Source organism: Hyperolius riggenbachi, chromosome 10, assembly GCF_040937935.1.
Source record: "Hyperolius riggenbachi isolate aHypRig1 chromosome 10, aHypRig1.pri, whole genome shotgun sequence".
Lineage (NCBI taxonomy): Eukaryota > Metazoa > Chordata > Amphibia > Anura > Hyperoliidae > Hyperolius > Hyperolius riggenbachi.
This window is the reverse complement of record NC_090655.1, coordinates 13,772,016-13,797,426: the sequence shown is the minus strand read 5'-3', so window position 1 is coordinate 13,797,426 and position 25,411 is coordinate 13,772,016. Positions and strand designations below refer to the sequence as shown.

At 44.6% G+C, this 25,411-nt stretch overlaps 1 protein-coding gene across 1 annotated transcript in view; it reads left to right on the top strand.

The window, feature by feature from the left end:
* Positions 1 to 25,411, top strand: part of C10H10orf90 (chromosome 10 C10orf90 homolog) — a 922,956-nt gene that overhangs the window by 704,980 nt on the left and 192,565 nt on the right. Inside the window, exon 8 of the mRNA XM_068255335.1 lies at positions 22,662 to 22,720. The gene's annotated coding sequence lies outside the window, so the exon portion shown is untranslated. The remainder of the gene's footprint in view (positions 1 to 22,661; positions 22,721 to 25,411) is intronic.

The window sequence follows — 25,411 nt, the reverse complement described above, 5'->3', positions numbered from 1 at the left end:
TCTCTCTCTCTCTCTCTCTCTCTCTCTCTATTCCTTTCTCTCTCCCTTTCTTCTTTCTTTTCTCTCCTTCTCTAGGTACTGTCGGACATTACGGGGCCATCCGAGTTGCTGCGTAGTTGTTGAGCGCCGCCAATGAGGCAGGCAGCTCCGCTCACACAGCACTAGGACCCCTCCAGTTTTTGTTGCTTTGTATATGCCTACTCTGTATACTATGCTGCATGTGTTATGCCTACAAGTGTATATCTACTGCATGTCTGATACTGTACCATCACCGACTATGTATGTGCCAAAAATAATTCCGGGTACAACTCCCGTTGTACTTGGCGAAATAAATGATTCTGATTCTGATTAGAGTGTGAGCTCCTCTGAGGACAGTCAGTGACATGACTATGCACTCTGTAATGTGCTGCAGGAGATGTCAGTGCTATATAAATACATCATAATAATATGGTAGGACATAAGACTAGGACTATGGTAGGATTAGAGTGTGAGCTCCTCTGAGGACAGTCAGTGACATGACTATGTACTCTGTAATGTGTTGCAGAAGATGTCAGTGCTATATAAATACATAATAATAATATGGTAGGACATTAGACTATGACTATGGTAGGATTAGATTGTGAGCTCCTCTGAGGACAGTCAGTGACATGACTATGTACTCTGTACAGTGCTGCAGGAGATGTCAGTGCTATATAAATACATAATAATAATATGGTAGGACATTAGACTATGACTATGGTAGGATTAGATTGTGAGCTCCTCTGAGGACAGTCAGTGACATGACTATGTACTCTGTAATGTGCTGCAGAAGATGTCAGTGCTATATAAATACATCATAATAATATGGTAGGACATTAGACTATGACTATGGTAGGTATTAGATTGTGAGCTCCTCTGAGGACAGTCAGTGACATAACTATTTACTCTGTACAGTGCTGCAATGCAGGGAGATTAGGCGAGTGCCTGACCTCAATACTCTGCTGCCAGCAGCCTGTGCAACAGCCACCTTGCTCCCTGTACATGTTTGCATTGTGGCCGGCGGCTATAGACTTCGGCAACATTGGAGACGGAAAGAAAGAGGAAGCTTCTGCCCTGGCGATGAGCAGAGAAATGAGTGACACTGATGGCTGCTGCCGTGTGAAGGTGGGCTGGCAGTGGTGTAGCTAAGAAGCTGTGGGCCCCGATGCAAGTTTAGCATTGGGGCCCCCCATGCACACTATACATAACAATTGATACGCCACACCAAAACCAATCAAGGACAACCACAGTGTCAGAAGTGCAAGAAGGGGATGAGGAACAGTTTGTTTAGAGGTGGGCCCCTCTGGGCTCCTCTAGCCCTAGGGCCCCGATGCGGTGGCTACCTCTGCACCCCCTATTGCTACGCCACTGTGAGCTGGCTACCTATACTGAAAGGGGTGGGGGGGGGGGGGATTAAGGGAGTCATCTGGTTACCTATACTAGTGGGAAAGGGGGAGGAGCCATCTGGTTATGTATACTAGAGGGAAGGGGGAGGGGTAATCTCACTACCTATACTGAATGGCGGCTGGTGTCAGTGGCCTAGGGTGGTAAAGAGTACAAATCCGGCCCTGACTATGGTAGGATTAGATTGTTGGCTCCTCTAAAGACAGCCAGTGTCAGTGACATGACTATGTATTCTGTAAAGTGCTGCAGAAGATGTCAGTGCTATATAAATACATAATAATAATATAGTAGGACATTATACTATGACTATGGTAGGATTAGAGTGTGAGCTCCTCTGAGGACAGTCAGTGACATGACTATGTACTCTGTAATGTGCTGCAGAAGATGTCAGTGCTATATAAATACATAATAATAATATGGTAGGACATTACACTATGGTAGGATTAGATTGTGAGCTCCTCTGAGGACAGTCAGTGACATGACTATGTATTCTGTAAAGTGCTGCAGAAGGTGTCAGTGCTATATAAATACATAATAATAATATGGTAGGACATTAGGCTATGACTATGGTAGGATTATATTGTGAGCCCCTCTGAGGACAGTCAGTGACATGACTATGTACCCTGTAAAGTGCTGCAGAAGATGTCAGTGCTATACAAATACATAATAATAATATAGTAGGACATTACACTATGACTATGGTAGGATTGGAGTGTGAGCTCCTCTGAGCAAAGTCCGTGACATGACTTTGTACTCATTAACGTGCTGCAGAAGATGTCAGTGCTATATAAATACATAATAATAATATGGTAGGACATTACACTATGACTATGGTAGGGTTAGAGTGTGAGCTCCTCTGAGGACAGTCAGTGACATGACTATGTACTCTGTAAAGTGCTGCAGAAGATGTCAGTGCTATATAAATACATAATAATAATATGGTAGGACATTAGACTATGACTATGGTAGGATTAGATTGTAAATTCCTCTGAGGACAGTCAGTGACATGACTATGTACTCTGTAAAGTGCTGCAAAAAATGTTAGTGCTATATAAATACATAATAATAAGATTGTAAGCTCGCAAGGGCAGGGTTCTCTCACCCTTTTGTTTCTTGGTAACCATTATACATTTTATTCATCATGTTAATTTTATCACTGTCATTACCAATTCTATAATTTGTTTTTTTACCATTCTTTGTATTTTGTCACTAATTATGTATCTTGTATTTTGGTGTACACTATTGTCTGTATTATAATGTACCCCATGTTTGTTTTTTACTTTGTACAGCGCCACGGAATATGTTGACGCTTTATAAATCAATAATAATAATAATAATAATAATATGATAGGACATTAGACTATGACTATGGTGGGATTAGAGTGTGAGCTCCTCTGAGGAAAGTCAGTGACATGACTATGTACTCTGTAATGTGCTGCAGGAGATGTCAGTGCTATATAAATACATAATAATAATATGGTAGGACATTAGACTATGACAGGATTAGAGTGTGAGCTCCTCTGAGGACAGTCAGTGGCATGACTATGTACTCTGTAATGTGCTGCAGAAGATGTCAGTGCTATATAAATACATAATAATAATATGGTAGGACATTAGACTATGACTATGATAGGATTAGAGTGTGAGCTCCTCTGAGGACAGTCAGTGGCATGATTATGTACTCTGTAATGTGCTGCAGGAGATGTCAGAGCTATATAAATACATAATAATAATATGGTAGGACATTAGACTATGACTATATGGTATGATTAGATTTTGAGCTCCTCTGAGGACAGTTAGTGATTAATAATATTAATAATAGCAACAGCATCCAGTTCCTTATAGGGAACATCCTCACAAATCTATTTTCTTTTCCTGTTTATAAATAATTCAGGTCACTTATCCCCAGCTAGCCATCCCTGCTCCTTCCATCAGTCCTGGATATCCCAGATTCCTCAGTATACATTTTCTATGGGGGAATCTGGGAATAATACCACAAAAGACCTCTTTTCTAATTTCCCCCTTAGCTAAAAGGATGGAACAAAAAATATTAACATAGATTACAGGAGATTCCCAGCCAGACTCCTTATACGGAGTATTTAATTCCGTTCTGAACTCAGCATTAGCTCGTCTCAAAGGTTTAAGGTTTGCATAGGGGATAAACTATCATCATGAATTTGGTCCGTTGCCTAGCAACAGATTCCTTCTTTTCTTGGAAATGTTACAAGTATTCAACTGCACAAAATAATATTGCTTCAACGGATGGATTTTATAGGATCATGAACAGCTGGGACGTGCTCATATTATTTGAACTTAAGTAACGGCATCAAATCCAACGGCGGTGTATTTTTACAGCAAATATATTGTTCTTAGCGTAATAAAATGCAAGGGAAAATCCTTACTGCTTTCGAGTCAGAAGAGAAGACGCTTTTTTTGTTATATTTGATTTTTTTCGCCCCCCTCCTTTAATTTGGCACGGTTCAATTTTGCAAAGCGCATATAATATTTAATGTGTCTACAGCATTAAAATGTTTATTGTTTTATATCACTTTAAACTCTCTGTTTAGTAGAACAGTCTTCCATTGCCAGTTAGCATAAAATCGCTTCGTATCTGTTTCAGATTAACCGTGTGAAAGAAATCTAAATGAAAACCTTAATTCACCTTCATAGCAATAATATAAAAAACAAAAAACAAAAAAAAAACATAAAAGTTGCGCACTTAAATGATATCGCAAAATTGTTTCATTTTTGCAATATAAACCTACAAGTAATCACAGCGGTAAACATCACAGAGGTTCCACACATGCCTTATTGCCTTCCTTTTGCACCCCTTGCAAATCATGGGGTACCAGCAGTGACCAATCCATGTCACAGGGGGTAGAGCTGACTGCAATCCCTGCTGGAGCCACACCTTCTTAGTGACTAACTGTCCATTCATTGGCTCTCTTACTCACTAGAAAGGAGTGCATCTGCATTCTGTGATGGGTCCAATGCTTCCAAGCTCTGTGATCGGGATAACATTTCCGAGTTGCAGTGTTATGGCATTTTCACGGAATACTGGGTTCCGAGGCCGATTGCCGATTATCGCTGCCGAAAGATTTCCAATTGGAAACCTGAAAAATCGTTATTTCATGGAAATTTTCCAACCATCCCTACTTTTAAACATCCCTTTTGGTTCTTGTTGTGATGAATAAATTCACTAACCAATAAGCAGTTTAGGAGCTCAGTCCATTGTGTTCTCTTCTCCTCCCTGCTTTAATATAATCACATTTATTGTCTGTTAAACTACAGTGCTGTTAGTTTTGGTTCCAGTTGCAGTGTTAATATTGGCCAACAATGACAATTAGTTTTGACCTCTACTCCAGCCACTGTCTCGTCCCTCCAACAACCAATACAATTCACCTTCCGGCAGGGAACACACTTGACTGTTTTCGTACGCGTTTTCTGCACAGAAAAACTGAGAACTCTTGTTAATCAATGGGCTAGTTCACACTTACTGTGTTGTTCGCACGCAGAAAAAAAACTGACATTCTGCATCCTGAATCTGCACATTTTGGCAGTTTTCTCTATCAATTACATCAGCTACTGTGAAAAATCGCGCGCGTTTTCCTGCATGGAAACACACTTGGTGTGCAGAAAAAGTATGCAGGAAAACGCGCGCGGAAAACTGAAAGTCAAGTGTGTTCCCTGCCTCCATGTTTTATTACCATTTTCAAAAAAACCTACCTTGACATAAAATGCTGTTCTCTCCAGTGGCATAACTACAAGTTGCCCCCCCAGTGAAACTTGGATACCCCCCCCACCCCCCATGTTCACACCCCTTCCCTTGACACCCCTTGGTGCCCTTCATTGCCTTGGGGCCCATCTCAGAAGGAAGGATCATAAAACAAGTGCAGCCATAGTGATCTTCAGACCTATAACAAGTGTAGCCATGAAAAACACCTCTCCTATATCAGAAGAAAGTAAGGTTAGTAGTTGCGGCCCCAAAACAGCTCTGATCCCCCTAGTTATGCACCTGGTTCCCTCTTCCCTATCTTCGCAATAAACTCAAGAGATAATTAATTGTGTGTGTGTGTGATAGCAATGGTATATATAATTGAACAAGTGTATTAGATTCATATTTTTACTGTCAGAGATTTCATGAAATGTGCACAGCAGCCATGTCAGTGTGATGTAAAATATGGCCCATTCAGTTCCCAACAAAGAAACAATCAACTTTTCAGCACTCTTATGTCATCAAACTTGGTTGCTCAATCAGATAAATGTGTTTTGACTTCTATTTACTTTTGAGGAACTGAAGTAAATTTCACAATACAATACAAGTTTGCGATTTTACAATGCAAACTACGTAGTGTTTTTTTTTTTTTTTTTAATTCAGTGATCTTTCCTTTATTCCCATTATTTGTTCTTACCTGATATGAGTGTTGTTATAACAATAAGCTCCATTTATGCTGGTGTAACCCTATTTGCATTGCCCATATATACTCAAATACAAGTCGACCTCATGTACATCAACTCCAATATTCAACCCTCTTGAACTGGAATTTTTTTATTGATTCAAGTATAAGTCTACCCAGAAAAGTTAATGGCTGCACTTGGGGCTCAGGAGGGGTTAATGACTGCACTGCATACAGTATTACAGCCATTAACCCCTTCTGTCCATTAAGTGCAGCCAATAACTCCTCCAGGCCCCCCAAGTGCAGCAATTATTCACTCCGTTTTTTGCAGCCCAGTATTTCTCCTCTGCCCCTTTCTTTGTTAATTGTTATGGCCAGGACTTTCAGACCTGTGTTTTCTTGCCATTTCCATTCATCAAAGTATCACTTACCACTGGGTACATTGCTGCAAATGGGAATGTCACTATTTGTACACACATTACTCAGTTTGCTCAGTGTTGCCCGTGACTCGTGTATAAGTCGATCCCCTATACTTTTATGAAGTGATTTGGACCTACATTTCTAGACTTACTCGAGTATATGCAGTACTTACGTGTAAGACATGACACCGGCTGTGTGATAACTGGAAAGTGTCCTGCCTGTATTCTGAAAAGCAAAACCATAACTTTGGTTAATGCTTCACAACAGAACAAGCCCCATTGTGTTTTCAGATGCTGTTTGGTGACGTCCAGTGTTGCTGTCCATTTTTTAACTGTACAGTTAGTCTGAATTTATGCTTTTATCACAGTCTGTCCCCGAGCTCACGGCATGAGGGTAGCCTTCTACCTGAGCTTGATGGCTTCATTTTGATCCCGACCACTTTTGTTTGAGATAAAGTAACCTCACACTCCGCAGGTGTTATATTACCTGTTCCGTCTGGTTATAACGCCGCGGATCGATATGTTTTACCAGTGTGATTTTCTGTAAATCAGACAGCCCTGTTTCCAGGCATGCTATATGTTCGGACGGCGCAGAGCTTTACAAATAGTTTGATCTGTAAATGCAAGCGCTGTCGGCATCTATTTTGTACGGTGAAGCGAATGTTCCTGACATTAGAGCCAATCAGTTGCCTGAGCATCTATGTCCTCAACTCTTGTCTAAAGTCTCGAGTCTCTACTGAGTTGTGTTCCCTGAACTACTCAGAGGAAACTGCATGTGTTCTGCCAGCCTAAATGGGCTCATCACAATCCAAAGCTGATTCTGCCTTATCTCCATTGCTTTTAGAGTCTAACCTTCAGTATATGTCTACAACAGAAATAGCTAGATGCACTTAAAGGGGACCTAAACTGAGAGGGATATGGATGTTTCCTTTTAAAGGATACCCAAAGTGACATGTCACATGATGAGATAGACATGTGTATGTACAGTGCCTAGCACACAAATAACTATGCTGTGTTCCTTTTTTTCTTTCTCTGCCTGAAAGAGTTAAATATCAGGTATGTAAGTGGCTGACTCAGTCCTGACTCTGACAGGAAGTGACTACAGTTTGACCCTCACTGATAAGAAATTCCAACTATAAGACTTTCCTAGCAGAAAATGGCTTCTGAGAGCAGGAAAGAGATAAAAAGGGACAATAGTTCATAGATTTTAGCTCTGACATACTTCAATCAATGTGTCATTGAGCAAAAACAATAAAACAGTTAAAACGTAAAAAGTAGATTTAAACATAAAATAGAACTGTGGAATATCTTAAAAAGTAATTTGTAGGAGAAGGAAGATAGATACAATTGTTTATTTCATTAGTTTTTTTTCGCTAGGGAACCTAGACTATAGGTTCATACACGCCTACCAACTGTCTGTCCAACTATCTGCCAAACTTGTGTGTTAAGCCCCACACAACTTTTTTTGTGAAACAAGTTGAAACAACTAAAAAGAGTATTTTTCTATTGTTCAAAAAGCTGTTAAGACTGTTAAGAAGTCAATCCAGCAGTTGGATTGAACAATAGCAAAATACCTTTTTAGTTGTTTCAACTTGTGTCAGTTAGGGTTAGGCATAGGTTTGAGGGTCAGGTAAGGTTAGGCATAGGTTTGAGGGGTCTCTTAGGGTTAGGCATATTTTGGGGTCTCTTAGGGTTAGGTATAGGATGGGGGGTCTCTTAGGATTAGGCATAGGTTGGGGGGGGGGGGGGGTTGTTAAGGTAAGGCATCAATTGGGAGGGATTGGTTAGGGTTAGGCATCAGTAGGGAGGGTTCAAGTGAGAATGAGGTCAGATTAGGCGATAGTAAAATATCGGTATAAATTAAAAATATTTTACTATTTGGAATTTCATAGTAGAAGATCAATATTTTTACCAATATTCTACTCGCAACTATTTAAAAGTCTGTGTTAAAGGGTGCATGGAATGACATGTGACAGGATGGGATAAACGTGTAGTATAATGTCAAGCATACATAAAGCTAGGCCATATTTTCTTTCTCTCACTATTAAGGGGCTCATACACTGGTTGATTTCAGCCATCGATCGATAGATCGGAAATCAATTCTATCGAATCATCCGATCAATTTGCGGCCGGTTTTGAGCGATTTGATCTATCTGGATGGAAAATCTAGGTGGATCTGCTGCTGGCAGCAGATCGATGGCCCATGGAGTTGCACTGGATCTAATGCTCCAATAATGCATTTAGATCGATTTCCAATAGATTTCGTTCTGAAATCTATTGGACATCTGTTCCTAGTGTGTGGCACACATCAGATAGATTCCTGTCAGATTCGACTTGACAGGCATCTGACACAAATCTATCTGATGGTTGAATCTGCTGCAAATCTATGGCCACCTTAATGCTAGATACACACGATGCATTTTTTTAGTCGATTTTCCGTTCGATCGATTTTCGACTCAATTTCCTGCTACGAGGACACATAGCAGGAAATCAGAGCCACAAGTAGGCAGACTTGGGCTTAAAAAGTCATCACAGAAGACTGACTCAGCTATAATCATTCAGGGCAAAGCTAGACTGAATGCTCAGTCGGTGATTCTTATCAGAGCTGATAACAGGCAGATTTAGCAGAGAAGAATGAAACAAAGAGCAGAGCAGGTGTTTACTGTCATGTTCCCATTAATATATATGGTAAAATACATGAGGGTGCTTCGTCTCTGGTTCTCTTGAAGGCACATACACACGTCCAACATAATGCACAACTAACTGCACAACCAGTGGCGTAGTTAAGGCGCTGTGGGCCCCAGTGCTAGTTTCACATTGGGACCCCCCTAAGCCCTCAATATATACATAGATACAGCATGCCAAAACCTGCCAAGGACAACCACAGTGTCAGAGGTGCAAGAAGGGGATGGGGAACAGTTTGTTAATGATTACCACTATTCAAAGCATCTATACAAGTGATTATTACAAGCACAGGAGTGGACCAATAAGGAGCTAATACTGTGGTTGAGGAAGGGCCCCTCACTCAGGGGCCCCTCTGGCCCAAGGGCCCCTATACGGTCGCAACCTCTGCAAACCCTATTGCTACGCCACTGCCCACAACATGACCAAGTTGTTTACACGACAAGTACGTACACACACACCAACCAACTAAACAACCAACTCACTTAAATACTATGTGTGCAAGCTAAATGACTGCACAACATGTCCGCATTCAAAAACAAGAAAGTTATTCAAAAGACTTGTGCACACATCCCAACCTGCCTGATAGTTGTTCAGATTCATCCACTGGTTGGATCTGGTAAACAATCTGTTATCAGTTGGTCATCTGGTTGTTCGTCAGCTGTACACACACCCAACTTATCTTCCAACAAACAAGTTTGCAAGATAGTTGGACAGATTGTTGGTAGGTGTGTCAGAGTCTTTAATGATTGTATCCTCAGAGACAGATTAACAAAAAGTAAACAGTTTGCATTTTAATACTGTACTGTCAATAAAGTTTTTGTGACATCTAGAGTTTGCCCGTGAACTTATTCGCACGAACTTCAGTAGTTCGCGAACAAACACGAACTTTATGGCGGTTTGACCCGCCCCCTATACTACATCATTAGGGTCAACTTTGACCCTATACATCACAGTCAGCAGGCACAGGGTAGCTAATCAGGCTACACTCCCTCCTGGAGCCCCACCCCCCCCCCCCTTATAAAACGCAGGCAGCGTCAGCCATTTCACTCACTCGTGTGGCTGCAGTAATTAGAGAAGGGAGAGGTGCTGCAGAGACATTAGGGAAAGCTTAGTTAGGCTACAGTTAGGCTTGTTAGGTTACTCTTTCTTGCTGATACTTATTGCTAGAAAGCACTCCTCATCCTCAACAGCTCTTTTGAGAGCTAATGTTGTTCTTGTGATCTATTTGTGTGTGTGTGTGTGTCTCCCACAGACACTTGTGTTGCATATACAGCCCTGTCAGTCAGTCTTAGCTGCTGGACCTTGGTCCCTTGGTAATTCCTACTGTGCCACTGCCAGGCCCAGCACATTCAGTGACTACCTGTGTGTGTGACAGCTGCACATTTGTAATACCCATCACTCCATATACCTACCTGTTGTTCACTGCACCCACCTACCTACGTGACCGCATGCAGTGTCACTGCACCTGTTCACGTTACCTGTGTGTGTGTGACAGGTGAACATTTGTAATACCAATCACTGCATACCCACCTGCCTACCTACCTACGTGACTGCATGCAGTGTCACTGCACCTGTTCATGGTACCTGTGTGTGTGACAGCAGCACATTTGTAATACCAGTCATTGCATAATTGTCCCCAGTACCTGTGTGACTGCACGCTGTGTAATATACCACTCCGTCCATACCTGTTAACTGCACCTGTGTGACAGCTGCACATTGTATTGTAATACCAGTCACTGCATGCCTTTCACTACACCTGTGTGACTGCAGATTGTATTAGTCAAGTCAGTGCATACCTTTCACTTCATCTCCCCCGATATGGTAAAAACAGGCAGAGGCAGGGGCAGACCCAAAGGAAGGCCACCTGGCAGGTCTGTTCGAGGTCGTGCTGATGTGATTTCGTGTGGCCCTGAACCAAAGTACAGTGCTCAGAAGAAGGCACATCCCATCAACTCCCAAGATTACAGTTGTGTTGTAGAGGTGGCACACCTTGCCCAAGATATGGGTGCTGTAACCTGTGGGTGCTGAGCCCAAGCATCCAAGGATATAACAAGCAAGTAGGAAGTCCAGGTTAGCACACCGCTTTAAGATGCAAATTGCTTCAATTTATTGCTTCATTGGCACATGAATATGACAATTGTTTTTGGGGCCACAGCGGGTCCCCTTCTTCAGATGCAACCTGGACTTCCTACTTGTTTGTCAACTCCCAAGATTGTCAGGACGTGGTTGACTATTTAACACAGAACACCTCATCTTCTGCAGTCACCAGCGCTACTACAAGCACCACATCTGCTGCATTTGACACTTCTCAGGAGTTATTTGATGGGCAATTAACCTCATATGTCTGAGTTAGGCACACTATGGACGTAACGTGTGAGGAGGAGGAGGATGAAGTACCTGCTGTTGGTGCAGTTTATGAGGTGTCTGAGGCAAGCGAAGCTGGGGAGGATGATTATGATGATTATGATGATACAGATGCCACGTGGGATCCTAAGAGACAAGATGACCAAGGGGACAGTTCAGAGGGGGATTCATAAAGGAGTAGTAGGAGACGAGCCTCTGAAAGAAGCAGGAGGAGCGCGTCATCAGAAACAGCTGGTGGCAGTGTCCAGCGCCATGTATCACCACCTATGTACAGCCAGCCAACATGCCCTTCAATGTCAATGAGCTGTATGGGAATGAGCTGTACTGGGTGGCCACGCTACTAGACCCTCGGTATAGGCACAAAGTGGTGGAGATGTTTCCAAACCACCAGAAGACAGAAAGGATGCAGCACTTGCAGAACAAGCTGGCAACTATGCTTTACAGTGCGTTTAAGGGTGGTGTCACAGCACAACGGAATAAAGGTACCACTGCTATTAATCTTTCTCTTATGTCCTCGCAGGCAAGGACAGAACGCTCCAGCGATCTCATGGTGATGTCGGACATGCGTACATTCTTTAGTTCAATGCCTCGCCTTAGCCCTTCCGGATCCACCCTCCACCAATGCCTCAATACCGACACCCACGATAATAAGGACGTTGCTTCATTGTGGACAGACCAAATTCGAACAGCTGGACAGTCACTGTTGTTCTGTCATTGAGCTACCTCAGCCTGGCGACCATATGGGCTGGAAAGCCAAAATCACCTCCACTCTCATAATGGTACGGACCAGTCCAGCACGGCCGTCACTACACAAACAGCTGTTTGCAGCCACTGCATACCTTTCACTGCATCTTTGACTGCACATTGTATTATACCTGGCAGTCAGTGCATACCTTTCACTTGAATGGATGGCAGACTTGCCCTCCATAACAGATTCCCGTTGAAGGATTTTAAGTTGATTCGTCTCATATACAGCAGGGCCTCGAAAGTCCTCATGTATTGTTATTTTTTGTCACTACCTCAGGACTTGCATGCCATGCCTGCTGCCTTCCTTGGATGTGTGGTGGTAGCCGTTTCTCAGGCTCCAACTCTGGACCACCATGGTACTGAGAAAGTAATATGGAAACTTGTTTATCAGTCACACAGTTGAATGGATGGCAGACTTGCCCTCCATAACAGATTCTCGTTAAAGGATTTAAAGTCGATTTGTCTCATATACAGCAGGGCCTCGAAAGTCCTACTGTATTGTTATTTTTTTTGTCACTAAGGACTTGCATGCCATACCTGCTGCCTTCCTTGGATGTGTGGTAGTCGTTCCTGCTCCTTTGCCCACAGCGTGCCTGCTGCCTTCCTTGGATGTGTGGTGGTAGCCGTTCCTGCTCCTTTGCCCACAGCGTGCCTGCTGCCTTCCTTGGTTGTGTGGTGGTAGCCGTTTCTCAGGCTCCCACTCCGGACCGGGATCGAACCCTGACTAACTGGCCGTACGCTTTCTTTAACAATGGTAGAGAAAGAACCATCGACAGTACGAGCAGCGATGGACTACTGGGTGCGCAGGCTTGACCTGTGACCAGAGGCAGAGCTGTCACAATTTGCCACCCAACTTCTGACTTGCCCTGCCTCAAGTGTCCTAGAAAGGACCTTCAGCACAGATGGAGGCATTGTCAGTGAGAAGAGAAGTCGCCTAGGTCAAAAAAAGTGTTCAGTACCTAACTTTTATTAAAATGAATGAGGCATGGATCCCGAAGACTAAGTCAGTCCTGACTCCCCACACACACACACACACTGTTGTTCTATCATTGAGCTACCACAGCCCGGCGAACATATGGGCTTGAAAACCGCCATGGCCTGAACTCTCGCCATGGTGCGCACCAGTCCAGCAAGGCCGTCACTACACAAACAGCTGTTTGCAGTGCGTTACACAGTGAGTTTGGTCTGTCAGTGTCAAGCAGTACACTGATTACACTCCCTGATTGATGTATACACATGCAAGATGTTTTAAAGCACTTTATGCCTGCAATTTCAGAATCAGAATCAGAATTGACTTTATTCGCCAAGTACGACAGTTGTCGTGCCCGGAATTGGTTGTGGTACACATGGCATAGGCATTTCTTTACATGACAGACAGAACAGGAACAGACAGGTATATACAATGGGATGGGTATAGCAGCATGCATTTTAGAAATTGGGGAACAGTTCATTGAGGGCACTAGTAGCTAGAGTGTGGGGCAGTACTGCCCAGAGTGGTGAGAGATCAGGGATCAGAGCATTGGCTAGGGACTAGGCGCTGCGGACAGTTATGGAGGGAGGATGTGGAGTTCAGGTGGAGGACAGCTTGAGGGAAGAATGTGTTCCTGCGCCTGGTAGTTCTGGAATAGATGGTCCTGTAACGTCGGCCTGTTTGCATAAATTTGAAGTGGCAGTTACCCGGGTGAGAGGGGTCCCGTGAAATCTTGGAAGCCCTCAACCCCAGTCTCGCTGTGTGGAGAAGGTCCAGAGGTAGTAGGGGCGATCCTATGATCTTCTCTGCGGTGTTAATTACCCTTTGGAGTTTGTACTTGTCCTTAGCAGATGCCCCTGCATACCATACAATGACGGAGGAGCAGAGTATTGATTCCGTGGTAGCGGTGTAAAAGCTGGTCAGCAGTTCACGTGGCATACCGAATTTCTTCAGTTGACGCAAAAAGAATAGCCTCTGCTGGGCCTTCTTTTGTATCCTGGAAGTGTTTTGCTCCCACCTAAGGTCGTTAGTTATGGTTGTACCGAGGAACCGTACGTTGGACACCCTGGAGACTGCAGTTCCATCAATGAAGACTGGGGAGAGCGTGGAGGGGTGCTTCCTAAAGTCTACAATGAGCTCAACAGTTTTTGTCGCATTAAGAACGAGCTTGTTACCCTTGCACCAATTGCTGATCCTCTCAATCTCGCTTCGGTAAGTGTGCTCACCTCTGTTGTCGATAAGGCCGATGATAGTGGTATCGTCTTCAAATTTAATGACTTTGACGGGGTCTGCAGATGAGGTGCAGTTGTTGGTGTACAGAGAAAAGAGTAGCAGGGACAGCACACACCCTTGCGGAGCCCCTACGTTGGTGGTTTTTTCGTGGGAGGAGCAGTTTCCGAGCATAACCCGCTGCGTTCTGTTGGAGAGAAAGTCCTTGACCCATGCACACAGGGTGGGATTGACTCCAAGCTGCCTAAGGTTGTCGAGCAGGATGACCGGGCAGATGGTGTTGAACGCAGAGCTAAAATCCAAGAACAGGATCCTGGCATAGGAGTCTGGTTTGTCGAGGTGTTCTGTGATGTGTGCCAGGCTGACGTTTATGGCATCCTCCACGGACCTGTTGGCTCTGTACGCAAACTGGTGTGGGTCGAGGAGGGCATCAGTGGAGCACTTCAGGAGGGCAAGAACAACACGTTCGAGGATCTTTGCGATGACAGGGGTAAGGGCTACAGGCCTAAAGTTGTTAAGTTCTGTGTTCCCTGGCTTTTTGGGAACTGGGATAATTAGAGATCTTTTGAGGCAGGAGGGTACTTTGCCTTCCGCTAGGGACCTGTTGAAGATGGGGGTCAGGGCAGGGGCAAGTTGATCTGCACAGGTTCTCAGGCAGGTTGATGACACACCGTCTGGACCAGCGGCTTTCCTGGGGTTGATTCTGCGTAGGAGTCTCAGTACTTCCGCTTCCTGAACCACAACTGGCACAGGGGGGTCGTGACCCGGCAGTGAGGATGGGAGGGGAGGAGCTTCTCCTGGCACGGGTGCAGGGACCCCAAGCTGCACAGATTGGTGCTCGAATCTGCAGTAGAACTCGTTGAGCTCTGCAGCCAGTTGGGTGCTTGGGGCCGCATGATGTGCGGGGGCTTTGAAGTTCGTCACTGTCCTAAAGCCTTTCCATACCTCCCGTGGGTTGTTGGACTGGAGACTAAGACCCAGTTTGTCAGAGTAGACTCTTTTTGCAGCTCTCAGTTCTCGGTTAAGGGAGTTCCTTGCTGCCCTGAACTCCTCAGGGGAGCCAGACTTGTGTGCCTCTTCCTTGAGTTTTCGCAGCCGGCGCAGCTTGCTGTTGAACCAAGGCTTGTTGTTTGGGAAGACCTTGAAGGTCTTGGATGGGACACATGACTCTTCGCAGAAGCTGATATAGGAAGTGACATTCTCTGTCCACTCCTCCAGGGAGGGTGCCTCTAGGGTTGTCCAATCGGTGCAGTCGAAACATGCCTGTAGCTCAAGCTTTGCCTCCTCCGTCCATTTCCTGACAGTCCTGGTGATGGGCTTTGAGGACTGAAGGAGCCTTCTGTAGGTGGGGATCAGGTGGATAAGGTTATGGTCAGAGTTCCCCAGGGCAGCTCCTTGAACAGCTTTGTACGCGTTCTTTAGAACTGTGTAGCAATGGTCTAGGGTGTTGTGATTTCTGGTGGGGCACGTGATGTGCTGCTTATACCGAGGCAGCTCCTGCCGCAGATTTGCATTGTTGAAGTCTCCCAGAATGATAAAGAGGGCTTCCGGAAGTGCAGTTTCCCACTGGGAGATGGTGTCACTAAGTGTTCGGATGGCGTTTGTGGTGTTAGCGTCCGGGGGGATGTAGACCCCGATGAGGACAAATGAGGAGAACTCTCTGGGTGCATACAGTGGCCTGCAGTTCAAGGCTAGGAGCTCAACGTCTGGTGTGCAGACCTTGCTTAGGGTTGCTGAGCTAGTGCACCAAGCGGTGTTAATGTAAAAGCATATGCCTCCTCCCCTCTTTTTTTCCGAAAGGGCCTGATCACGATCTGCACGGAGGAGGTTGTAGCCCGGCACGTGTAGTGAGTTGTCCGGTACATTGTCATTTAACCAGGTCTCGGTGAAGCAGAGGACTGGAGTGTTCTTGGTGATGGAGGATTTGGTGTCAAGCAGTAGGAGTAGCTCATCCACCTTGTTAGGGAGGGAGCATACATTTGCCAGAAGGATGGCCAGGACTGGAGAGCGAAGTCCTTTCCTTTTTAGTCTCACCAGTGCGCCTGCTCTTCTCCCCCTGTGGCGAATTTTCCTTGGGGGGGCGTTGACGCTGCCAGTCAGGTGATCAATGTGAGCCCAGACTACATCCTGCAGGGGAGGTCCTGGTGATGGATCGCTCTGGGATAGAGGTTCCCACACCAGTAACTCCTCCCTGGACAGAGGGGCAAAGCACCGGGTTGCCATAGAGTGGTATTCCCCTTCGTTAAGTGGTGGCGGAGGGGCCGGTAGAGTTCGGTTATGACCATGCGGTGATCGGCCGAGGAGCAGTGCGTGCACAGTAGTGAGAGCTAGTGCGGGTGGCTCAGTGGCCCGGATGCTGGCCGTGGGGGGGGGGGGATGCAGTTCGAGGAGCAGCGCCCAGTCAATACATCAGACCATACCAGCTAGGGCAGCGCAAAGAGGTTCTGGTCAAGCAAGGTGTATGCAGTACATGGAGACACCTGGCCACAGTCCCTGAGCAGCACCGTCCCAGAGCAGAGCAAGAGTAGCACACAGTCCATAAACAGCCCAGTCCATGAGCAGCGCAGCAGCACAGTCTATAGCAGAGTAGGCAGCACACTGAGCTTATCACAGTCTATAGCAGAGTAAGCAGCACACTGAGCTTATCAGAGGAGCACACAGTCGCACAGTACACAGTCTATGGCAGAGTAAAGCAAAGCAAAGCAGCACACTTTACAGCTTAGCAGAGGAGCACACAGTCCATGAGCAGTATAGCTTGCAGCAACGAGGAATAGATCAGTCCTCTGAGGCTTATGTGGGTGGCAGAGAGTGAAGACTAACCTTGTGTGGGCTTGTAGATGACCCAGAAGGAGAGGCGGCAGGGCTCAGGAGGTCTCCAATGTGGTGATGATCGAGGGTCAGGAGTCTGATGGAAGGCAGGCCCGCAGATGCCGGATAATCTGGCCTTGAGCACAGGGAGGCCACGGCTGGGAGCCGGGAAGCAGATGGTTGGTGCTGCACTGCACTGGCTGCAGAGGGGATTGAGCTGAAGCTGAGGAGATAGGAGATCAGCTGGGGCAGGCTAGGGAAGCCGCATGGGCCTCGCAGTTGTGCTGTTGCAGCTGAGGCAGGCCGGAGGGACCACGTGGGTGAGAGCAGGGACGGATGCGCAGGGACCCTCTGGAGGCAGGAGAGAAGCTGAGCAGCGGCTGGAGGACGGCTGAAGCGAGGATCCCCGGAGAGTCAGCGACGTCGGCAGAATGCGCTCAAGGCTAGAGGAGGAAGAGTTGGAGCAGGATGCTCGGGTGGCTTGCGGCACCCGGGAGCAAGGATGGCGACCAGCGGCCACGTGGGGGGCGCCCGCAGCTGATGTAGGGGCTGCAGAGTTTGTTAGGCAGGGTCCCCAAGTCCTGGCTCCCGGTCCACTGCTACTGGAGCAGGGTGTAAGGCCGGCGCTGCTTCGGTGGTACACCTGGGTTGTCTCTTCGGCCGGATGGAGACCAGGGAACTCTTGTGAGGCTTCGGCGGCAGTCCAGAGGAGCGAACACGGACGCAGCAGGTAGGAGCTGAGGCTGCTTTGGCACTAAATGCACGGAGACACGCTAACTACAGTACACTACACTATTGGACTATACTATACTACACTATGCACTAAACTAGGACAAAAACTAAAGATTGCCAGGAGCCGATGTGACCGAGGCTGCCCTGGTGGGCGCCATCTTAGAGACTATTTAGTCTCTATTTAGTATTCAATGTGATTTCTGCCCTTAAAAACGCTGCTGTGCGTCAAATCCAGATATTTGCCCGGGACTTGTGGCATGTATCCCACTCATTTATGCAAAAACTCAGACGTTAGACCCCTTGAAACATCTTTTCCATCACTTTTCCAGAATTAATGTTTCTAGTTTTCAAAGTTCGCCTCCCCATTGAAGTCTATTGAGGTTCGCAAAAGTTTGTGCGAACCAAACTTTTACAGAAGTTCGCGTTCGAGGTTCGCGAACTGGAAATCGGAGGTTCGAGCCATCGCTAGTGACACTGACATGCCTAACTTGGTGGCCCCTTAGGCGTTCGGGGCCCTGAGCAACTGGCCAATAAGGCCCTATGGAAGCACTGGCCTGAATATACTGCAAACGTACCATACAATATTTTCCGTGAGCAAACGCAGCAATTGCAGAAAGACATATACATCCGTTACTCCCCATAAATAGCTTGAATATTTTTTTATTTTTTTGCTTTGTAGCTTTAGCTTAGCTTTTAAATCAGACCTATCATCTCATTTCACTTGAATCAGTAGGGCAAATCTCAGCAATATCAAATCACATTATCATTTTTTTTGCCCTCTTTTGACTATTTATAATGCTAATTACAACTTATATTGGTATAGAGTGCTTATGTTCAATTATTCCCCACTTATAATGCTTTCATGTGTGAAGTAATCCTAAAGCAGCGAGCGTATTGAGCTGAGGACTTTGCCATTACCGCGTAATACTAGAAGCGTTCAGTAACAGGTTGTTCCCACCCTGCTGAGGCTATCGAGCAGCGTGCGACTGATAAAGTTTTTTTTGTACAAGACTCCAGAACTTTCATGTTTTCTTGATAAAAACTCAATTACTTTTTATCTGTCGCTGAGGAAGAAGATAAAATCAAACTTACGTTTTTTTTAACATATACTGTAAAGTGCTGAATTCCACTGGCTACAAGACTTCATCACTTCGTCTTATGTAGAAAATAAAACTGTGATGATGGAAATCATATATTTCAGAAGCCGTGTGTCTTTTGTGTATTGCGTTCTCTAGCCAATGCGCAAAAAAATACATATTTGAAATGTGATCTTGTTAAAGTCTGCCAGACCGGTAAAACCTTATTCCAAATAGGCAAAAATATCTAATAATAAAAAGAAATTTTGTGTTCAGGGCGGTTCTAGGTACAATGGGGCCCCGGGGTAAAAGTAACTTGGGGGATCCCCCTAGCAATGCCCCCCTAACCCCCCGACTCCCAGACCCGTCCCACCACAATCCCAGCCAATCACAATCATTAGGTGTCCACCAAATGTCCCCAGAATCATTTTGGGGACCCCATTATTCCCCTCCTCTTTCTCTTACAAATCCAGAGTATACACTCCGGACTCCTCCCCACAGCGTCTCTCTTCCTCATTCCCTGCAGGCATGTATGGGGTCACGATAGCTGGAGGGGAGAGGACACAGGAGGCAGCACCATGCTCTACACTCTGGACTCCTCCCCACAGCGCCTCTATTCCTCATTCCCTGCAGGCATGTATGGGTGGGGTTACCATAGCTGGAGGGGAAGGGACACAGGAGGCAGCACCATGCTCTACACTCCGGACTCCTCCCCACAGCGCCTTTCTTCCTCATTCCCTGCAGGCATGTATGGGCGGGGTCACCATAGCTGGGGGGAGGGGACGCAGGAGGAAGCACCATGCTCTACACTCCGGACTTCTCCCCACAGCGCCTCTCTTCCTCATTCCCTGCAGGCATGTATGGTTGGGGTCACGATAGCTGGAGGGGCAGGGACACAGGAGGCAGCACCATGCTCTACACTCCGGACTCCTCCCCACAGCGCCTTTCTTTCTCATTCCCTGCAGGCATTTATCGGGTCACCACCATAGCTGGAATGGAAGGGGGGGGGACCTTGCAGCCCCAACAGGCTCTTGGCCCTGGGGCAATTCCCCCTTTGTCTCTATGCAAGCACCGACACTGGCTGTGTTTATGAAAAGTAGAAATAATCACCAAGTATTCCACTTAGTGTAAATAATAAGTATATTTAAAAAAGTTTACTACAGATCAGCGTTGAGCTTGAATATTTGCCTCTGCTATGCTAATACTATTTCTTATTTCAAAAAAATATTTGCGAACATACATAATGCAATATGGTTACCAAAAATTAATATAATGTAAAAACACAAATGTTTGTTTGCGGAAATAAAGACCACATAAGAAATGCGCTTGGGAATGTGAAAATAAACAGGAGTTAACTTCCTTTCGCTTCATAGTAGGACTCCCATGATTCCATGGGGTCGCTGTACACAAAATGGATTCTTGGCAGAGGCGGTCAGCAACCTCAGCCGACTTTAATCAAGCTTGTATACCAGGCTACCCAAGGCGACATGTGACATGATATAATATATATATATATTAACCACTTTACCCCCAGTGGTACGGATTTCTTTGTCCCTTTTTCCACCCTGTTACCACCAAGGGACGGAGAAATCCCGCCGCTGTCCGCGCTCCTGCTCGCCTGTACGTGCACCCCCGCGCTCGTGCACGCCGCCGCCCGCTCGCCGGAGATCAATGAACGGGTAAAACCTTTCCCGTTCGTTGATCTAAGCCCCCCGCAATGATCAGCTGCTTCTACGAGAAGCAGCGCGATCATTGTAAAAAAAAAAATTTGCCCAGCCTCCCTGAACTTCCTGCAAGCGTACTTCCTGTATGCTTGCAGGTCGCATAAACAAAAACTTACTGTAAATAGTAAAACTACACCCCAAAGCATTTTTCATATACAAATACATTAATTATATATTAAAAATTAACTCATTACCTCCCACACTCCCCAATTTTTTTTTTTGTAATTAAAAAAAAAATACAATAAAAAAAAATACATAAATAGTTACCTTAGGGACTGAACTTTTTAAATATTTATGTCAAGAGGGTATAACACTGTTACTTTATAAACTATGGGCTTGTAATTAGGGATGGACGCAAAACTGAATAAAATGCACCTTTATTTCCAAATAAAATATTGGCGCCAAACAATGTGATAGGGACATAATTTAAACGGTTTTATAACCTGGACAAATGGGCAAATACATTTCATGGGTTTTAATCACAGTAGCACGCATTATTTAAAAACTATAAAGGCCGAAAACTGAAAAATAATAATTTTTTTCCCACATTTTTTCCTATTTTTCCATTAAAACACATTTAGAATAAAATAATTCTTGGCATAATGTCCCACCTAAAGAAAGCCTCATTGGTTGCGAAAAAAACAAGATATAGTTCATTTTATTGTGATAAGTAATGATAAAGTTATAGACGAATGAATGGAAGGAGCGCTGAAAGGTGAAAATTGCTCTGGTGCTCAAGGGGTAAAACCCCTCAGTGGTGAAGTGGTTAACCTATTTTGGTTCCTGGACGTAGTTTCTACGTCCAGGAACCATGCGCGCTACCGCCCGATCATTGATTCCTCTCCCCCGCTGAAAAAGCGACAGCTTCTCTCGGAAGCTGAGCTTTTTCTGGCCGTCTCCTTCCCGATACGTCACTCTAAGCGCGTGCTACACTTAGAGTGACGTCATGTAAACAAACTCATGGCCGCCATCTTGTGGCCAAAAAGTAATACTACACCTGAAAAAAAAAAAAAAAAAAAAAAAGAATTAACACACATTTACATTGTTTACCTCCCACCCTCCCAAAAGTACCCAAATAAAATGTTTAGTATAAAAAAAAAAAACCATTACAATAAAAAAAAAAAACATGTAAATATTTACCTAAGGGTCTAAACTTTTTAAATATTAATGTAAAGATGAAATATTTCTATATTTTTTTTATTTTAAACTTGTAAATAGTGATAGATGCAAAATGGAAAAAATGCACCTTTATTTCCAAATAAAATATTGTCGCCATACATTATGATAGGGGCATAATTTTAACGGTGTAATAACCGGGACATATGGACAAATACAATACGCGAGTTTTAATTATGGAGGCATGTATTATTTTAAAACTATAATGGCTGAAAACTGAGAAATAATGAATTTTTCCATTTTTTTCTTATTCTTCCTGTTAAAATGCATTTACAGTAAAGTGGCTCTTAGCAAAATGTACCCCCCAAAGAAAGCCTAATTGGTGGCGGAAAAAACAAGATATAGATCAGTGCATTGTGATAAGTAGTGATAAAGTTATAGGCTAATGAATGGGAGGTGAACATTTCTCACGTGAAAACGACGGAACCTGAATGGGTTAATAACCAGGCTGATTTAGTTTATTTATTTTGCTGCCTGAAAGAGTTAATTTTTAGGCATGGAAGTGACAGCTTCTGTCTTGTCGGGAATATAGTAAACATCACTGATAAGCAAATTACAGCCATAAAAGATTTCCTGGCAGAATACCACTTCTGAGAGCAGGAGAGAGATAGAAAAGGGTCATCAGTTCATGTATTTTAATTTAGGGAAATTTAATAGGCTACCACTGAGCAGAGACAACAAAACATTCAATCTACTTTGCCAATGTTTAATTACAAAATAAAACCATGAGATATCTTTTAAAAAGTCATTTTTAGGAGTAGGAGGACAAATAAAATTGTTTATTTCATCAGTTTATTTTTACCTTGGGTTCTCTTGCTTATACGTTTGAACATGAATTTCCATTGAGAAATCAGTTTCAGAGCATTGGATAACAATATTTTTTTTGTCTTTCTGTTTGTTATGTTATTCAGATTTGCAAGAGTGTAGAACAAAGAACGGAAACAAACACCAAAATGAGTACTACAGAAGGGTAAGACAAAGTCTACACCTCATTTCATTCTGTGGCTGGACAGTGTAATGGTTAAGGGCTCTGCCTCTGACACAGAAGACCTGGGTTCAAATCTCGGCTCTGCCTGTTCAGTAAGCCAGCACCTATTTCAGTAAGGAGTTTCTTGGGCAAGTCTCCTTAACACTGCTACTGCCTACTGAGTGCGCTCTAGTGGCTGCCTCGCAAGCGCTTTGAGTCCGACAGGAGAAAGGCGCTATACAAATACTGCCATTATTATTATTATTATTATTCTAGTGGTAATAAATAAACCTAACATATGGTAAATACCATTTTGTCTCCAGAAGGTGCTTAATCTGTTTTAAGAAGGAAAAATTAGATTTAGCATTCTTAGTACAGTTTATATATATACTCGAATACAAGTTGACCTTGTGTATAAGTCGACTCCAATATTCAGCCCTCTTAAAGAGAATCTGTATTGTTAAAATCACACAAAAGTAAACATACCAGTGCGTTAGGGGACATCTCCTATTCCCCTCTGTCACAATTTCGCCGCTCCCCGCCTCATTAAAAGTAGTTAAAAACAGTTGTAAAAAGTTTGTTTATATACAAACAAAATGGCCACCAAAACAGGAAGTAGGATGATGTACAGTATGTCCACACATAGAAAATACATCCAGACACAAGCAGGCTGTATACAGCCTTCCTTTTCAATCTCAAAAGATCATTTGTGTGTTTACCTTCTGTCCCATGCAGCTCTCATGCACTGAATAGTACACTGGCTGATCGTTTCTTCCTGCTTACAGCTTTGCCTGTGTCTGTAATTCCTCAATATGTGTCAGCCAGCTCCTTTCACAGCCTAACAGAGGAGGATTTTTATCCAGCTCTCTTGTCTCACTGATATCTGAGAGCAGAGACGCTGCTGGCTTATGTAAATAAAACACACACTGGAGTGTGCATAGAGGGGCCTGGAGAGGGGTGTGCATAACAGATCAGCAAGGAAGAGTTGGCAGCCTTCCAGACACAGGGCGACAAGTCCGACAGGGGAAAGATACATTGATTTATTACAGAGACTGTAATAGTAGAAAGTGCTGCAGTAAGCCTGAGCACATTAGAATAGGTTTAGGAACTTGTAGGATGGTAGAAAACAGGATGAAATTTTTGTAACAGAGTCTCTTTAAGCTGGAATTTTTTAATGACTCAAGTATAATTCTACCCAGCAAAGTTAATGGCTACACTTGGGGCTCAGGAGGGGTTAATGGCTGCACTGCATACAGTATTGCAGTCAGTAACCCCTCCTGTCCATTAAGTGCAGCCAATACCTCCTTCAGGCCCCCCAAGTGTAGCAATTATTCATTCCCCCTCCCCTTTTCTTGTATTTCACCCCTGCCCCTTTCCTTGTGAACTGTTATGGCCAGGACTTTCAGACCTGTGCTTTCTTGGCATTTCCTTTCCTCAAAGTATCACTTACCACCGGGTAAATTGCTGCAAATGGGAATGTCACTATTAGTACACACATTACTCAGTGTGCTCAGTGCTGTCTGTGACTCGGGTATAAGTCGACCACTATACTATTCATATTATGAAGTGAATCAGACCTACATTTCTAGACTTATACTCGAGTATATATGGTAAGCGGGTTTTTCAGTCTCTTCTAGCCCCTTATACTCTCCTATTGGTTCTGGGTTAGCATGAGCTATCTGGGTACCCTAAAATCTGAGGAAGCGTTGTTGACTTCCTTTGTAAAGTGCTACAGTATATGCCAGGCAGTTCTGATGATCTCACCTCCTAAATAGTTTCTACGTTAACCTCTTGAGGACCCTGGGCTTAAACCCCCATATTGACCAGGCTATTTTTCCCTAATTAGGCAACTGCAGCTTTAAGGGCTCGCTGCAGGGCCGCACAACTCAGCACACAAGTGATCCCCCCTCTTCTCCCCACCAACAGAGCTCTCTGTTGGTGGGGTCTGATCGCTCCCCCAATGTTTATTTTTTTTAATTCTAAATATTTATTTTATTATTTTATAAATAAATTTTGCTTTTTTTTAGAATTTATTCCCCAGCCCTCCTTCCCCCCACCAGCCAATCACTGTGATCAGCTGTCATCGGCTTCAGCCTATGGCAGCCGATCACTGTAGTGCCTCCCAGGGGGACAGTCGTGTCACACGGCTGTCCCCAGTACAGCGCTGCCTTAGATCGTATAACAGTCTCCTAGCGGCGATCGCCACTGGTAGGCTGATGGCGGTGCGGAGCTCCCCACCCCAGGACTTGACACCAATTGGTGTTAGGCAGTCCTGGGGCTGCTGCCTTGGTCATGCCCATTGGCATTAGGCAGTCCTAAGGGGGACCCAGAAAACGTAAAACTGATGAGGTGTTGTCACTCCACTATAAAACTGCCATCATTGGGGCACAGGTAATACTCCAGTACTGGGTCCAAGGGAGGGAACCCCTACATGGTGAGCCAAGAGGGGTCCTCAGTATGGTGCCCTCTAACGCTCTGTGTATTGCCTACTCACTTTCTCCTTCTGTCTTCAGTAAGGTGGGCCAGGTCGTGGACGAAGCTTAACCACTTGAGGACCATGGGCTTTACACCCCTTAAGGACCAGCCACTTTTTTTCCATTCAGACCACTGCAGCTTTCACGGTTTATTGCTCGCTCATACAACCTACCACCTAAATGAATTTTGGCTCCTTTTCTTGTCACTAATAAAGCTTTC